This window comes from Trichosurus vulpecula, chromosome 3 (genome assembly GCF_011100635.1).
Source record: "Trichosurus vulpecula isolate mTriVul1 chromosome 3, mTriVul1.pri, whole genome shotgun sequence".
NCBI lineage: Eukaryota > Metazoa > Chordata > Mammalia > Diprotodontia > Phalangeridae > Trichosurus > Trichosurus vulpecula.
Genome location: NC_050575.1, coordinates 37498256 through 37517085, shown reverse-complemented (window position 1 = coordinate 37517085; position 18830 = coordinate 37498256).

The window sequence follows — 18830 nt, the reverse complement described above, 5'->3', positions numbered from 1 at the left end:
GGTGTGGTGACATGACATGAAATAGCTACACACCGCTATAACACTAATCTCTTTCATGGAGCATGGTGACTCTCATTCATGCTTTATTTGACTCGATCACTCCAACCTGCCCTCACCTTGACAGGTGTGAATTCCCAGAGATAAACCATAATGAAGCGGTTACACTGAAGCTTTCCCAGGGTAGTATGGACAACCCTGTTGAGAAGAAATGCACTTTCCCTATTTGCCATTCTAGCCCTTTAGCCCCCATCCAATAGGTTTTCTACCCACATACCCACATACTCATAATGTAATATAACCAGGCGGTGTATGAAATTTATATAACCAGTCAATAACAAGAATGGCTCTTCAAGATCTGATACATAACCATTTTCTTAACAAAAAGACAAAAGAAATAAGGGAATGAGAAGGGAATAGGCATTTTTATATATCACCTGCTATGAGCAGGGTATTGTGCTAATTGCTTTACAAATATCTCATTTGATCCTCAGAGCAACGCTGTTAGGCAAGTGCTGTTATTATCCCTGTTTCATAGCTGAAGAAACTGAGGCAAACAGGTTAAGTGACTTCCCCAGAGTCACACAGCTACTAAGTGTCTGAGGAAGGATGTGAATTCAGGTTTTCCAGACTCTAAGCCTAGTGCCCTGTCAAATACATCACTATCTGTAATTTATAATAATGATCAGTTGCTATCATAATATATTAGAATCAATGCATAAAAAATGCATCACAAGGGTGGAGCCAAGATGGCAGCCACCCAATGGAACTCTCTCAATATTCCCCTCCAAATAACTTTAAAATAGCACCTCAAATCAAATTTTGGAACAGCGGAGCCAACAAAAAGTCAGAGTGAGATTTTTTTCCAGCTTAAGAAAACTTAAAAGGTCAGCAGGAGGAGTCTATTACACCATGATGGAGGTCTATCTGGAGGCAACACATGTAACAGTAGCAACAGGAGCCATAGCAGCAGCAGCTTCAGGAGCTCTCAACCCAAAGATGGGGTGGGGGGGAACGGTTTGCAGAAAAGTGCTCAGGAAGAACTTACAGGGAATCTTTGCTGGCACTGAGTACATCTGGCACTGATTCACCACTCTAATTGCCCATATTCAGTTCTGGGTCACTGTTCCAGGATGGAGAGAAGTGCTGGAGGTCAGTCACAAAGGAACAGGGACCCTAGTCACAGTACTAAAGCAAGAGGAATGCTTACACATGCAGCTGCAGGAGACCAGGAAACTTTTCTTGGTAAAGACCAGAGTAAGTATCAGAAGAGCAGTGGCCATATATTTCCCAGCATCCCACTACCTTGGAAGTAGCAAAAACTTGCAGACCCCCAGAAATAGCTCTGAAAGCAGCAGCACAAAAATGACTTAAACTTGGGACACAGCCTCCCCACCCATAGGCGAGCAGATTCAAATTCAAAGCCAAGAAATAGGCTGGAAAAATGAGCAAACCACAACAAAGAAAGAATTTGACTATAAAAAGCTACTGTGGTGGCAGGAAAGACCAAGACATAAACTCAGGTGAGAACAATGTGAAAACAACTACTAAAAGAAAAATTTTTAAAAACCCTAGAGTTGGGAAAAGGCAAAAACAAACTCAAAGAAAAATGCTAATTTGACCCAATCCCAAGAATTCTTGGAAGAGTTAAAGAGATAAAAGTGGTAGAGAAAAAGTTAGAAAAAGAAATGAGAGTGATGCTAGATAATTATTAAAAGAGAAATAACATCATGGTAAAAAAAAAAAAAAAAGGCAGAAAAACTGAAGAAAATAACACCTTAAAAAAAAAACAGAATTGGACTAATGGTAAAAGAGGCACAAAAATTCACTGAAGGAAAACAACTCCTTAAAAGGCAGACTAGGTCAAAGAGAAATGGAAGTTTAAAAAAAATCACTGAAGAAAAGAACTTCTTAACAAACAGAATTGACCAAATGGAAAAAGAGGTACAAAATCTCACTGAGGAAAATAATTCCTTAAAAATTAGAATTGGGCAAGCAGAAGCAAATGACCCCATGAGACATCAAGAAATAATAAAATGAAATCAAAAGAATTAAAAATAGAAGAAAATGTGAACTATCTCATTGGAAAAACAACTGACCTGGAAAATACGTTAAAGAGAGAAAATTTAAGAATTATTGGACTACCTGATCAAAGAACCTAGACATCATATTTCAAGAAAATATCAGGGAAAACTACCCTGATATCTTAGATCCAAAGGGTAAAATAGAAATGGAAAGAATCCACCAATCACCTCCTGAGAGAGATCCCAAAATGAAAACTCCCAGGAACTTTATAGTCAAATCCCAGAGATCCCAATCAAAGAGAAAATACTTCAAGCAATCAGAAAGAAACAATTCAAATCTCGTGGAGTTGTAGTTAAGATCATATAAGATTTAATGATTTCTACATTAAAGGATTAGAGGGCTTGGAATATAATTTTCTGAAAGGCAAAGGAGCTAGGATTTCAACCAAGAACAACCTATCCAACAAAATGAGAAGGGAGGTAGTTTCAGAGCAACATGATGTGACCTATATTGAAATGATGCAAAGTGAAGCGAGAAGAACCAGTGCATAGTAGCAGCAATGTCATAACAATGATCAGCTGTGAAAAATTTGGCTATTCTGATCAATACAATGATGTAAGACAACTCCGATCAAAGGACTTATGATGAAAAAACGCTATCCTCTTCCAGAGAGAGAAGTAACGAACTCTGAGTGAAAATTGAAGTGTAATTTTCTCACTTTATTTTTCTTGCTCTTTTTGGAAATATGGCTAATATAGAAACACATTTTGCATGATTTCACATGTATAATTGATATCATATTGCTTGCCTTCTCAGTGGGCAGGGGAATGGCTGGGAGAGATGGAGAGAATTTAGAACTCGAAGTTTAAAAAGAAAATAATTTAGGGCAGCTAGGTGGGGCAGTGAGTAGAGCACTGGCCCTGGAGTCAGGAGGACCTGAGTTCAAATCCGGCCTCAGACACTTGACACATGTACTAAGCTGTGTGACCTTGGGCAAGTCACTTAACCCCAATTACCCTGCCAAAAAGCAAAAAAAAAAAAAGAAAGAAAAAAAGAAAATAATTTTTATTAAATTTTTATTTATTAAAATAAATTGGAAGAGAATACATCACAAAACATTTATTAACCTGTATCATACTCTCTCACCAATACACTCAGTTTTTCTGGGGAACCCATCAGGAAAACACATGAGGGAGGAAAACCCATTTACTTAGAATAATTCACAATTCTGGATTGGCTTTAATGTCATTTGTTCATTCAGCTGTATTTGCACCACACAAAACCACTGTTTTGCTCACTGCTCGTCTGTTGATCCTTAGCACTCTTCAGCTAGGCAAATCTTCTATTCTCTATTTAAAAACAGCAACTCTGTGGATTTATAATTATACTCTAAAAGATGTTTAGAAAGTGTTACCTCTTAATGTAAATAGCAGTTGCATTTTAAGCTGTAGAAATGCAAAGCTCAGCAATCTATCACTAGGCTGCACCAACCAAAGCAGCCAGGTATTCACTCACACAGATAGTGTTTTGTTCAGTATGAATGAAGCTCACAACAAGACTCAAGCTGATTCAGAAAACCATGCCTCAGCCAGAAAACAAACCTAGCAAGCTCACCAGGATACTGAAGCAATGACAAAGCCCCGTGTGCTTTTCTTTCTCAAAGTGGCAAAAGAAATCAACAGGCCCTCATGAGAAGCTTTGTCTCTTCCCAACTCTAGGTAGCAGTAGAGTTTGATAGTTGTTACTGAAGCTTTTAGCCAAGGAAGTCAATTCTTTCTCCCACCAATTAAGAACCTGAAGCCTTCTGTTAGCTGACTGCTTCTGTCACAACTCCAGAAAAGCAGCTTTTAAACCCCCTGCTGTATCTTTAGTTCATCTCAGGTTCCTATACCTAGTTTTGATCTACTTCAGTGTCGTAAATGAGAGCTTTTCTGATTCTCACTGCCTCATTTTTCACTTGAAAGGTAATAACTTCCCTAAATTTCCCCTATCAAATCTATAGTCCTTTTAAAATCATATCTGGGTCTCCAAACTGTTATACATACTTTTAGTTTTACCCTCTATTGTCAACAAAACATATAGGCAAATGAGCTGGGGTATTATAATCCCTTGCAGCTCTAAAAGCTTCAACATACTCTGCCCGTTGCTTTGGTGTCCTTGAAACTTTTGTTTCCACTTTTCAATAAATAAATATATTTTCTGCTTCTGAATGCTGAAAGGCAACATTCATCTCTATGATGAAAGGCATCATTCTACACTGTGCACAAGTAGAGTTGAGTCTTTATATTAACATCACAGTTCATCTTTTGTCCAAAACTGCTCAAACATCATGTTCAAACTGTATTTCTTTATACGTATGTTAGCAGTTTTTATTGAAACAGTCTTTTTACTCTTTTTATGTATCAAAATATTCTATTATCTCAGATGACATGTTTGTAAAGCCCTTAGCACTGTTCCTGGCAATAATATGCACTATATAAGTGCTAGTTACTGTTTAACAATTGAAATGTTATGTACTTTGACATTTAACATAAATATTTTCATTTACACAGAAATATGTTTCCTTATAGTTTTTTTTTTGGAGGGGGGAAGGCAGGGCAACTGGGGTTAAGTGACTTGCCCAAGGTCACACAGCTAGTGTGTTAAGTGTCTGAGGCTGGATTTGAACTCAGATCCTCCTGACTCCAGGGCTGTAGCTCTACTCACCTTGCCACCTAGCTGCCCCTTTCTTATAGTTTTATCACTAAACTGTTCCATATCAAAAGGCCCTCAAAAGGTCAATATACTTACAATGGAATTATTATACAATTTAAAATAGTGGTTAATAGAATTTTCCTGCACCTTTAAAATACTATAGTGCTTCAGAATCCATTTGGAATATAAATGAAATAGTTTCTGTACTCCAGTAGGTATCTCTTCACTGGGTATTACTACCAATAAACAACCTTTCCTAAGATCCCAACAGACCCCTCTTGCTAGTGTACATAGAAACTCCTAGTTAGGTTGAAAAAGCAAGACAGGTTCTGGGCTTCTTAGCACTCAGAGGATAGGAGGAAAGGGGCGGGGCAGGAAGGCAGAGAATAATTCTCAAGAAAAGAAACAGCAAGAGAGAAAATCTCTTACTCTGAAAAAAAAAGGACCTCTTAGTATTTATACATACATACATACATACACACACACACTCAGGATAAATAGATATCATTAGCATTTCACACTTTCTTGTGGTGGGGGTATTCTTATTAATATTCTTTTTTTCTAGCATATCACTTGGTATTTTAGTCTGGCCTTACAAAAAGCTATTTTGTCTTAAACAGAAAGAGTCAATGCCTGCCTAAATACTTATTATAGAACACTTTGGTGTCTTCTCCAAAGACAAACTAAATTTATTGTGGAAGGTTGGGTATGTGTGGAGGGAACACCTGCATATGTGAGTCTTGTCCATGATCTCCCATAAATCCACCAAAGAGATGTTCAAGCAATGTGTTAGGGTCCTTCCTCACATTATCATTATGTTATATAAACCAATGGAGCATATGGAATATCCATTAGTTAGCCTTCACACTTTCTTTGTGACTGGCCTATCTTTTTTTTCTATTAATATATTTCTCTGATAAAAGCCTTTACTCGGCTTTTTCTTGTAAATTACTCATTTGCAATATGTTGCAATCTGTGTATGTCCACACCTCTCTATTTCCCTATGATTGATTCTTTGAATTCTTTGGAGACTTTAATATTACATGACTCAAAGCCATACAATGTCACTGGAAGAATGCAGATGTTAAAAAGATAGAATTTGTTTCATGGAGAAGCTTCGGATCATTAAAAGAACTGTGCCATATCCCAAATGCAATCTAGCCCGCTCTCCTCCCATTCAGTTCTGTAGCCAGCTCATTATTCATTTGCAGTGTCTGCCCAAGATACTGTGTATGTATGTATGTACATATACACTATACATATTGGTCTGATAAATGAGCTCCATGCATTGACCATCCAATATATATGAGTCATCTTTTCCTACAGGCAAATAAATATCTGGGGTGTGAGAGCACTCTTTCTCATCGGAACTGAGTGCATTATAGATTTGATTCTTGTTCAAGTTCACCTTCATTCCATTGTTCATAAGTTTCATTATGTAATTGCTTCAGACAACACTCAGCCTAATCTTATGGGGAAGTCAGAACTCATTTTCACCTTATAAGATTAAAAAAATTCTTTATAGAAATATAAATGATAACACTGAGATGTATTCTTTAAGGCTTTTTTTTTTTTGCTTTTCTCTAAGTAATTCAAAACAGTGAAGGAAAAATGAATGTTTTCCCTTTTTTCCCAAAATAATCTTTGTTATCTCTAAGGAAATGGAGCCATAGAGAGTACTTAGTTTAGTTGGAAAAGATAAACATGAAGCCAGATCTTCTGCTCCCTAGAAGACAATAATTTTAATGAAATAGAAGGAAATTTTGATCAATGTAACTACTGTGTTGTAGAGTTATTTCACTGTTTCTTTAAAATACAATAGTTGCATGTATAAATTATAGATCTATCAAGAGCCATGCACTTTCCCCTGAGATCATTCAGTGATTTGCAGCCCTACAAACTCACATCACAGTAAAATACATAAATAGAACAGTATTTCAGGATAAGTATATTGTTTATGCTTTTTAGCATCATAATTATATTTATAGTGAACCTACCCCATGCTTTCACTAATTAAAAATAATAGGACCAGTCTTTTAATAGAAATGTAGATACCTTTAGTCATTTTTGCACTGTTGCTAATTCAGCCTGAAGCTAATGTGTAGTTTTGTAAAATGACATCACAAAAAGTTGAAAAGTTCATAGCTTAGTCAAGTCTTTTCATAGATGAAACAGCTCTAGAGAAATTCAGTTAAAAGGCATTTTAAATGACTTCAGCTAATGGCAAAGTTCAATAGCTAATCCCTAATGTGTGAGACATTTTAGTTCTGTTTTTATAAATAAGCCATCACACCATTTAATCACGTCATTTAATATTGGGACAGGGAACCTTTTACGTGTTTCCTTCCAAATGATAGAGTTTGATTGCAAGGTTGCCTCTGATCTCAAATGTCTGGATTCTAATGAACTTCAGAATATCCTTAAATATTTTTATAAAATTATTTGCTCACAGAGTTGGTTTAACTCAGAATAAGCCTTCTAAATGCCTTCTAAATAAAAGTTTATTCTTGTTTATTTACTCTATTTTTTAATCAACCTATTTTTTTAAATGTTCCATGTACAAATAGTCATCTGACTAATACTGTGCTGTGTGGCTATAGTATGATGAAGAAATCATGATTTCATTAGGTAAGACATGGTTTTTTTAAATCCAATCTTTTGCTCAACTTTGGTAACTGAAATGTATCTGCAAGTCTCCCCCAAAAAATGTTTTTGTCTTGTTTAAGCTTGATTGTGGGTCAGCTGTTAGGCTCCAGTGGTCTAAACTTTTCATTCTTGTTTTGTTGGGAGTGCACATGTTCTCTGAAGCCTTTAAATAAATACTTGGAATGGTTGAAAGATTTACATTGCCAATGCCTAGCTAAATATGTCATCTTTATAAAAGATGTGGTTTGTTTTGGCACTGTTTAAAAAACTCAAATATTTTAAACATTTGTTAAGTTCAAGCTTGTACATTTGAACTAATAGCATACATTTCAGAATCATGTCTCAATTTACTAGCCTTTATTTCTCATTTTTGTAATCTGCTCATTAAAATGGTCTTTTAAAAGGTTTATTTTCTTTTTATAATGTAATGGAAGTTGAAAAAATATTGTTACTTTAAAATTATCACTTTAAAAGTTGTTACTTTAAAAAGTGTTGCTTTACCTTTCATAAATTTCATTTGGACAATAAAACAATGTCAATAAGTTTGGTTTTCTTCTTTAATAATAAGTGATAACATTGCTAAAATTTCTCCAAATAAATTCTTCATTTATTTTTAATTCCATGATTTTCCAAATTTAGTTTCGGATGCATGAATAATCAGGAATCTACTCATTTCCTTAATTATCTGGTTGGTTGTTGACAAAGGTAAATTTATTATTTTTAATCAAAACCTAGAACTTCCTAGTTGTGGAAATTCTCTTCACCAATGCAGATCGGCACCTGACTTTTAACTTGAGAGTTTTAGTGTGGCCTGGAGGTTATTTAAGTAACTGAGAGGTGAATTGATTTGTTCATGGTCACATAACCAATATATATGAAAGGTACACCTTGAACCAAAGTCCTCCATACTCTAAGGCTGGCTCCCTATTCAAGGTTCTATGATGTCTCTCAAAAATTTAATATGTATACTTTAATTTTTTTCCTGGACCTGCTATTGAAAACCTCAAGTACAGAAACTCCCTCCACAATGCAGATCAGAAACTTTTCCTTTCATTTTAGAAAGTTGCCTAGGGAACCAAGAGGCTAAGTGATTTGCTCAAGATCATACAAACAGTGTGTGTCAGAGGTAGGCATAGAGCTCGGGTCATCCTTACTTAAAACCAGCATTCTATCTACTGTGCCACCCTGCTAATATATATTGAAATATACTAATGTTAGGAAAAATATTAGTCACTCATTACTACTTGTTTACTATATTTTAAGCCAAGTGGACTTTTCTTTATTTTCAAATTTACCTCTCAAAAAATCCAAATCTTTTTTCAATGGAATTTAGTATATATGCTGAAGTTAGTAAAGTGTATAAGTAAAATCATAATATCACTATACTTGATCATAAACTATATCGAGGTAAATGAAGTAGCTAATTGTTTCATCAAACAGCCTATGGTTTCTTTGAGTAGTTTGATAAAGTTAAAAATTAAGCAATGATTATTAATGAAAAAAATTGTTAGGTATGTTGTAATAAGTTAAATTTAGCTCTATTGAGATATAATATAAAAATAAGTTATTACAGAATCTCAGAGTTGTAAGAGACCAATAAAACTTCAGGTTCTTTTCCAGGTAAACAATGGTTTATCCTTGCCTCTTCTATTTTATACATATAAAAATGAATTTTTGAATGCACATTCAATACTCTAACCTCATTAACTTTTATCTTATTCAATTCAACCCCAAAATTTAACCTATTGAGAATTTAATGAGTCCTGATTATTTTACTCAGCACATTAACTAGCTCTCCTAGCTCTATGTTATCTGAAAATTTGAAGGCCATGACATTTATGCTTCATCTAAGTAACAGATAAAAACATTAAATAGCATAAGAGCAAGCACAGCTCCCTGAGGCACTCCACAAGAAACCTTCCAAATGGACTTTTTAGTAGCCATTAATGGTTTGGCCACTCAACTAGTTCTGAGTTGACCTAATAATACTTTGGTGTAAAGCACATCTCTCATCTCTCTATTTTTTTCCACAAGAGAGACCATGTTAAATGCTTTACCGAAATCTGACTAATTTAGAACCATAGCACTCACTTATGCACAAGTCTAATAACCTTACCAAAACAGGGAAATGAGATGATTCTGGAAAGACATGATCTTGAGGAAACTATGTGGGTTCTTTTGTTTTTTGTTTGTTTATTTTTGCTGAGATTGTACATTTTTTAAAAATAAGCTTTAATTGATATATTCTGTCTCTTATGTCACTCTAATATTCCATGAATCCTTCTTCTTCCCCCCTCTCTCACCCCTGCCCCTGAGACATTCCATATAGCAAATAGTATTTTTTGGAGAGAGGGAAAAAAAGTCAGCACAACTGACTGATACATTGAAAAAGTCTAGAAATTTGCAATGCATAACACCTGTGGACCTCCCACCTTGCTGAAGGATCTTCTCATATCTCTTCATTTGAGTCCCAAATGATCCTTATTATATTGCAACAGTTACTTTTGATTTGTGTATATGGTTTTTCTTTCCATTTACATTGTGGTAGCCTTTCAGTATATTGTTTTCCTGTCTCTGTTTACTTCATTCTGCATCAATTCACAAAAATCTTTCCATGCTTCTTTGTATGCATCACACAGATCATTTCTTACAGCACAGTAATATTCTAATACATTCATGTACCTCAATTTGTTTAGCCACTCCCCAGTTGATAGATATCTACTTGGTTTCCAATTGTTAATCACAAAAAATGCTACAATAAATATGTTGGTGTATGTGGGGAATTTCTTATTGATAGCTTCATTGGGGCGTAAGACCAGTAATGGAGTCTCTGATTGAAAGACTATGGATACCTTAGTAATTTTATTTGCATAATTCCAAATTGATTTCTAAAATGGTTGTACAGTTCCACCAACAATGTATTAATATGACCATCTTTCAAAAACCTTTCAACATTAACTATTGCCATTTGTTGCATCTTTTGCCAATTTGCAGGGTATGAGGTAAAACTTTAGAGTTGCTTTTATTTGCATTTCTTTATTTTTAGTGATTTGGAGCATTTTTTCATGTGCTTGTGGATACTTTGCAGTTCTTTTGAGAACTGTTTGTTCCTATCCTTTCAACATTTATTTATTGGGCAATAGCTATTAGATATATATATATATATTAGTTATATACCAAATACCAAACTGTTATCAAAGAAATTTGACACAAAGACTTTTTTCCCATTCAACCATTTTTCCTTTTTTCTTAGATGCATTAATGTTATCCATGAAGAAGCTTTTCAGGTGTAAGTAATCAAAGTTATCTATTTTATCTTTTGTAATTGCCTCTATTTCTTATTTAGTTAAGAGCACATATCCTATCCATATCTTCTAATTTTCTAATTTCTCTTCTAATTTTTTATAGTATGATCTCTTAAGGTTGTATATCCATTTAGAATATATTGTGAAGTGTGGTATGAGATATTGATCTAGTGTTGGTTCTTTGTGGTCAGTGCTCCTTTCTTCAGTTATTCACTGACCCTCCCTTTAATGCGCTAGAATTTTGCCAGGAATTATTAAATTCACTAGCCTATATTTTAATTACACCATTCCTCCTCTTCTCTTCTTTCCTTTCTCTTTGAAAATCAAGACATTTGTCTTTCTCCAGTCCTGCAGCTTCTCTTCTATTTTCCATGATGTATGATTGACCTCAGTAATCACATTGACCAGTGTTTTTTCAGGGAAATGAAACATAAAGAAGAGATATTTTGGAGAGAAATCAGAAGCTCTAGTTTTAAATAGTCTAGTTAAAATAATGTCTGTATTAATGAACTAATATCAGAATGAAACCTTTAAATTTAGCCACAAATGAAACCTCATGTCCAAAGGCAATTCTAGACATACTATTTTAATTGATGCAATAGCATAAGCAATTTAATTTTGACAGGATCTGGAATACTTCACTATTCATACAGAAACATGATTATTGCCTATATAAGTTGTGTTTAAAACCTGGACTCAAAATTTCTACACCATTAAGAAGACTTTTCCCATGGGCATATAGTTTTTTTAATATATATTCCAAAAGGCTCATGGACTTCAGTGAAATAATTTAGTTTTGATATTCATTTACTTTGATAGGTTGCATGCAACTACCCTTAACTCTCACATGTATTTCTTTGAAAACAAGAGTGGTTTGTCTAAGATAACAGTATGTTTGATCACACAGGAGCCTGACTTCCCCACTTTTATCTCAGCAATCATATAAGAATACCAGATTAAACAATGATCAAAAAATATAAAGAGAAACATCATTAATCACCTTCATCTCTTCAGGATTTCATAAATGAACAGCCAGAAATGAAAAATTGGAAATAGAGTCCTTCCAGAGAAGTATAAGTGGTCAGTCATAAAATCTACAAAAATCTGAGACAAAACCTGAACTAGGAAAGCACTACACAGCTCCCTGAGTGAAAAAACCCTAAAAGGGACAACGGACTATTGATTCAGTGCCTGGCTCACTGTCTCTCCTGTCTCTAATTCCTACCCTCACACCAGAAAACTTGTACTGATTCCCCCTTACTCTAACCTCCCATTTCCTCAACTGACTCCCCAAGACCTATTCTTCCACCCTCACTGCAGCCACACACAGCCCTTGATCATACTATCACCCTCAAGTGTTCCTCTTCCGTGTTCATAAGCTCTGAAATTCCCCTGTCTGATGACAATCTGTTCTCATTCCACCTTTCCCTCTAACTCGCAACCCCAAATCCTGTTCTTCCTCCTCATCATGAACTCCAAAACCTTGACTCCTCAATTCATTCCCAAGCTATCACCATTACAGTGCCAACATTCACCTGCCTTCCCTATATTGACTCCTTGGATAACTTGTCCAACACAACATGGTCTTCTTATCTTGAATCCATTGCCCCTTGGTACTATTGCTGATCTTTCCTTGCCAAGCCGCAATCTTGGATTATTCCCAGCATCTACTGTCTAACTGCCTACATTCCAAACCAGGTGATGCTAAATAAAGCTAGAGAAAATCATGAAGCTATGTTAACTGGATCCACTACAAATTTATATTATATTATCTCAACTGAACCTTACTGCAAGATAATCTTTTCACTTAACTAATCAATTCACTATCCCACTCACCACAGCAGCTTTCTGTAACCTCTTCATCCTGTCTCAAAACTTCCATTGCTCCATCTCTTTCTACCCTCTTAGCTTTGAACATCATTAGCTGATCTCCCTACCTGAAGTCTCTCCCTACTCCTATCCATCTTGCAATCAGCTGTGAAATTGACCTTCGGTAATGGCAGGCCGGGTGGGACTTTTTGCTGTTTTTCCTTTTGGAGTGCTTCTCAGCACTAAGGCAATCAAGTGCCTTTGAATCTTGCCTTTGTTTCAATCAAGAGTCTTTGATGCCCTTTTTAAGTCACAAGAAAGGCTAAGTCACATGAGTTTGAGTCACTTGGTTGTGATGCCCTCTGACCCTGAAGAGGAGTATATATTTGGAGAGGTGAGCTTTTGCTCTGGGAGCTCACTCACTGGAAGAGCGTTCCTGTGATTTCACCAGACAAGGCTCTGGGTAGCTGTTAAGGAGCCCCCTGGCTTTGAAAACCCAGATGTTGATGCTTCTCTCTCTGATAACTATGTATATATTGCCACGGACAGACAGAAGCCCTATCTGCTGATTTGTGTTATTTGTTCTGTTTACATAACTTCTGCTTGTAATTTCTGTTTGTGTTTTCTCTGAAGTTCAGGGTGCTGACTTTTTCCCCTGAACTAAGTGAATGATATATAGATAGATAGATAGATAGATACATAGATACATAGATATAGAGATAGAGATAAATAGATATAGATATATGTATATATATATACACACGTATGTATGTTTAATTAAAGTGAGATTGTAAATCCCTTAAAATTGCTTTCTTTAGAAAAGCAGATCAAAGAACATGTTCTAGCAGCCCTCCTGTGTGCCGGTGTTGTTGGCCTTACACCTCCACAGCAGCTGCAGGCAGCATTGTTGTTACACCTTCCTAAAGCATAAGTTTAACTGTCACCCTGCAAAACAACAATGCTGCTTGCCGCTACTGTGGCCATGCAAGACTATTAACACCAACATACAGAAGGACTGCTAGCACAGGTCCTTTGATCTGCTTTTGTAAGGAAAGCAACTTTAAGGGGTTAATAATCTTACTTTAATTAAATATACATATACCATTCACTTAGTTCAGGGGGGAAAGACAGCATCCTGAACTTCAGAGAGAATACAAACAGAAATTACAAGCAGAAATTATATAAACAGAGCAACTAACACAAACCAGTCTGTCCATAGCAATACATATATAGTTACCAGAGAGAGAGGCAACAACATCTAGGTTTTTCAAAGCTGAGGTGGCTGCTTCAACAGCTACCCAAAGTCTCATCACCAATACTCTTTCAATGAGTGTGCCCCCAAAGGCAAAATGATAACCTCTGAGTATACGTACACTTCTTCAGGGTCAAAGGGTATCACAACCATATGACTCAAATCCACGTAAGCTAGGCCTTCCCTTGACATAACCAGGTCATTCAAAGACTCCCAACTCAATCAAAGATTCCTTGGTGCTGAGAAGGACACCAAAACAAAGATAACAAAAGGTCCCACTTTACCTGCCCAATTCAAACAAAGGCAAGACTCATTAAAGGCACTTGATGGCCTTAGCATTCCAAAAGAGAAGAACAGCAAAAAAGTCCCACCTTAATTACCATAACATCCTGTTACCCATTTAATCAATTCTAGAGGTTCCTACTGCATCCAGGATCAAATATAAACCTCCATGTTTGGCTTCTAAACCCTTTCATAACCTGATTCTTCCTACCTTTCCAGTCTTCTTATCCTTGATGTACAGAGAGAGAAACAGAGACAGAGAGAGTGAGGGAGAGAGACTCTCTAATCCAGTACCAGTGGCATCCTTGCAATTCCTCACACAAGATAAATCATATCTGGACACCAGGTAGTTTCTTAGGCTGTCCCCCATATCTGGAGTGCTCTCTCTCCTCATCCATGCCTCCTGGCTTTCATGGCTTCCTTCAAGCTTCAGCTAAAATCCCATCTTTTACAGGAAGCCTTTCCCAATCCCTCAATTCTAGCACCTTCCCCTCTGTTGATTATATCCAAGTTATTCTACATATTGCTTGTTTATGTGTAGTTACAAATGGAATAGTTGTTTACATGTTGTCCCTCCTCCCCCTCCCCATTAGACTGTTTGATACTTGAGAGTAAGGACCGCTATGTGCCTTTCTTTGTATCTCCAGTACTTAGCACAGTGCCTGGCACACTCAAGGCACTTAAATGCTTGTTGACTGGTTGACTAAACGTTTGCCTCATATTTTACTGAAAAAAAGAGGCCATTTTATGAGAGATCTCTTATCTTTTCCTCATCTCATTTCACTCAGATACCTTCTGCCACTTTCTTCCTTTACACATTTCACATTAAGGGGTAGCCCTTCTCTTGCCACCTCTATATGCACAAATGATCCTATTTCATCTTGTATTCTCCAAAAGATTTCCCCTCCCATTATCTTTATTCTCCCATTAATTTTTAATGTCAACTTGTCTACTGGTTTGAGTGATGTGCTGGTAAATGTTTCACAACTGGCTCTCCAGGAGGAAAAAATATGCATGCATAACATAATTTGTCTGCATTATTATTTTCTCCATCACTTACTTAAGTCTAGATAATCAACAAAACAATAAACCAAGCCCTGTTCTGTAGCATTAGCCAATGTTAGAGCTGTAAAATTTCACACTGAAAATTTGTTTCCTCTTACAAGCCAATTCAAGCTGGCTCCAGCACACTCCTGTCTGATTCCTTCCATATCACCTACAAACATGCCCATCTCTCTCATCCTAAAAAACAAACAAACAAACAAAAACAATCTGAATTGCTCTATCCATTCCCTCTAGCTCTCATCTCCTCTGCTTCATTTTGTGGCTAAATTCCTTGAAAATGTCATCTATAGTTAATGCTTCTACTTCTTTTTCCCTTATTCTTAGTGACTCCAGTCTTGTTTCTGATCTCATCATTCAAAGGAAAAAACTCTCTCCAAAGGTACCAATGATCTCTTATTGACAAATTTACCAGCTTCTTCTAAATCCTCATCCTTCTTGACCTTTCTACAGCCTTTGGCTCTATGTAGAGCATTTTCACTGACTGTCCGCCATGACTAAAATTTTCTTCCTCATGTCCATCCCCTGAGCTCCCTGTGAAAATATTTTGGAAACATCCTGTTTCCCAGAGCTAAGCCCCAGCAAGCAGGCTATGCCCTGGGCTTGGCATAACAACAATCCTTTGCGCTCTGGATGACCTGACCTTCTGGCAAGGTATATTGCTTTGACCAACACCAGATGTTTACTGAGGGATTTATGCCCCCTATTTTCCAGCGACCTAAGAACCAATGTGTTGCAACCTAAAGTCATCCATCACCTCCCTTGATATGCTCACAATCCCTGCACTTGTGTAACAGCTAAGTGAACCAAACCAGGTTCTCCTTTTCTCACCATGCTAACTCTGGTTCTGTTTGTGTCTCTGAGACAGTTGTCGAGGAGACAGTTCCCACAGGACCCAAGGACACCTGCATTGTCCACACATAAACTGCCATGGGAACAGCTATTAATGATTGGTACAGCTAATGTCATGGTCCAGCTCTGCTTATGTCTATGAAGCACTCCCTTGCCCCAGCGTGTTAAGCACTCCTTCTCAAGGTGGGGGGAGGGGAAAGGGAGCTGTTGTGGGGGGAGAGCTTCCATTTGTAAGCATTTCCTCACTTTGAAATTAATTAAACTTCTGTTTGATCCCTGACTCTCCTGTCTCTAGCCCGCTCTGTTTGGCTCTGGCCATGCACAGGTTAGAGGCTGGTTCTGGTCCAGTTGACAAGCTAAAATCTTGCCTTCTGCAAGAAAACTTTCCTATTGCCCCAAAATATTAGTACCTTCCCTCTAATACTAGCTCCAATTTATCCTGTATATATCTTATTCAAAAATAGTTATTTGCATGTTGTCTCCTCCATTTGACTGTGAGCTCCTTGAGAACAGGGGCTGCTTTTTTCTTTCTTTTTGCCTTTCTTTGTATCCTCAGTGTTTATTTAGTGCAGTGCCTGATGCATAGTAGGCACATAATAAATGCTTCTTGATTGACTAACTAAATCCCTGATAGGGGAAATCCCAAAAGGGGGGGTGGGGGATGGAAGCAGTAACCCACCAACTTGGGAAGTCTCATGGAGGAATTGAAGACCACCCAGTGCCCTGATTTGAGAAATCCCACAGTGGGGAAAGGAAGGGGGAGGTGAGTGTGGTGGGGGTGGGGTGGGGAGAGAAGGGAATGAAAGTCATTCCATCACCCTGGCAGGGAAAACCTCACATGGAGGGTCTTCCTATTTACCTGAATACAAAAACAGTCAGGGCATGGGGAGATGGAGCTTATTGAGCATCTCTTCCCTGCTCTGAATGTTCTTCCCCTGTTACAGTTAAGTAACATCCATCTTCTTAACTTTTAGATGGATTTTGAATGTTTTATTTCATCCCATTTGAAGTACCTGATTAGCCCAGTCAGGCCTAGCCTATGACAGGATGTGAGAAAAGTAGACAATTATGGAAGAAGGAGTTGAAGGAGTCGGTACCACATGAATCTCACTCTTATCTGAACTAGGCAAAGGAGGATTGGACCCACAGAGAGAGTTTTATGTAGAAATGCATTAAACTCGCCAAGGACAAAGGTGGGGAAAGAGAGAAGGGAAAGAGTATTTAAAAGGGAGGGTAGAGTCAGGGAAGAAATGGTCACAAGCATTGGTACACTGATAGATTTTTTAAAAAATCAACTTTCTGAAGGAAAAATGTATACACAACACAGTTTTAAGGTTAATCTGCATTAATATCATTTTCTCAATCACATCCTTATGTCTAGACAATTAAATGAAACAATAAATCAAGCCCTGATTTGTAGCATTTGCTAATTTCTAAGGTGTAAATGCTCACACTGAAAATTTGACAGTCAGCTCTCATAAGCCAGTTTGATTTGGCTCCAACACACCCCTGGACTCACAAGCAAAACAAACATCAACTTGGGAGGGTGGAAGGAAGATTAAAAGGAGGGAAGAAAGGGGGGAAAGTAATATGAAGGAAGAGAGGAGCAGCATGAAACTGAAGCAACCTGCTCCAATTATAAATATCTAATGTCAATCACATTCCTTCTCTTTAAACAAACAAAAAAAAAAGTAAAAAGAGGCAAATAGGGTGAAAAGTACAAAGGAAAAGAGCAAAGGGAAATATACAATGAACAGTAATAGCCATGAACATGGATAGGATAGACTTGCTAAAGAATTGAGGTGAGGGGGAAGACCAGAATTGATAAGAAAACAGAACCCAAGAATTCATAGCTTAAAAATATGTAAATACTAACACATAAAGGCCTGGAGCAAAACTTTTTATGCCTTGACTTGAAAAAGCATGGGTTGCCAGCATTATCTCAAATAAGAAAATTGTAACATAGACATAATTAAAAGAAATAAGCAAGATGAATAAGCAAGGGACAAAAGGGAATTTCATGTCTGATTCTTCATGAACCCACTTTGGGTTTTCTTGGGAAACATGTTGGACTGGTTCGCCATTTCCTTCCCCAGTTCATTTTACAGATGAGGAAACTGAGGCAAACAGAGTTAAGTGACTTGCCCAGGATCACACAGCTAGTGTCTGAGGCCATATTTGAAGCTAGGTAGATGAGTTTTCGTGACTACAGGCCCGGCACTATATTCATTGCACCACCTAGCTGCCCTTTAAAGCACCATAGAAAATTAAATAATATCAATAATTATGTATGCACAGACTAATACCACATCTAAATATTGAGGGAAAATTAATCAAATTAAAATGAAAAATAAGCATAAGAACTATGGCAGTTGGGAATCTGTGTTCCCCTTTTCAACTTAGACCAGCCTAACAAAAAGATAAATAAAGAAAGATGATACCTAATTAGATTTTTAGAATGATAGATCTTTGGCAGTTACTGAATATGAATGGAAAGGTGTATAGATATTGCTTAATTATGCATGGTACCTTTATAAAAATTGACCATGTACTACAACACAAAAATCTTATAAACAAATGCAGAAAAATGTAAATGTTAAAGACATATTTTACTGACCACAATACCAAAAATTATAGTCAATGCAAGACCTTGGAAAAACACATTCAAACTTAATTTTAAACTAAATATAATTTGATCTTAAGGAATTGGTAGTTCAAAGGAAAAGTAATAGAAATAATAGATAATTTCATCAAAGAGAATAACAACAAAAGGACAACATTCCAAAACTTTTAAGATAAATCCAAAGCAATGGTGAAGTGAAAATGTATACCACTAACACTTTCACCTACAAAACATAAAAAGAAAAGACTACTAAATTAGACATATAAGTAGAGAAGCGAAAAAT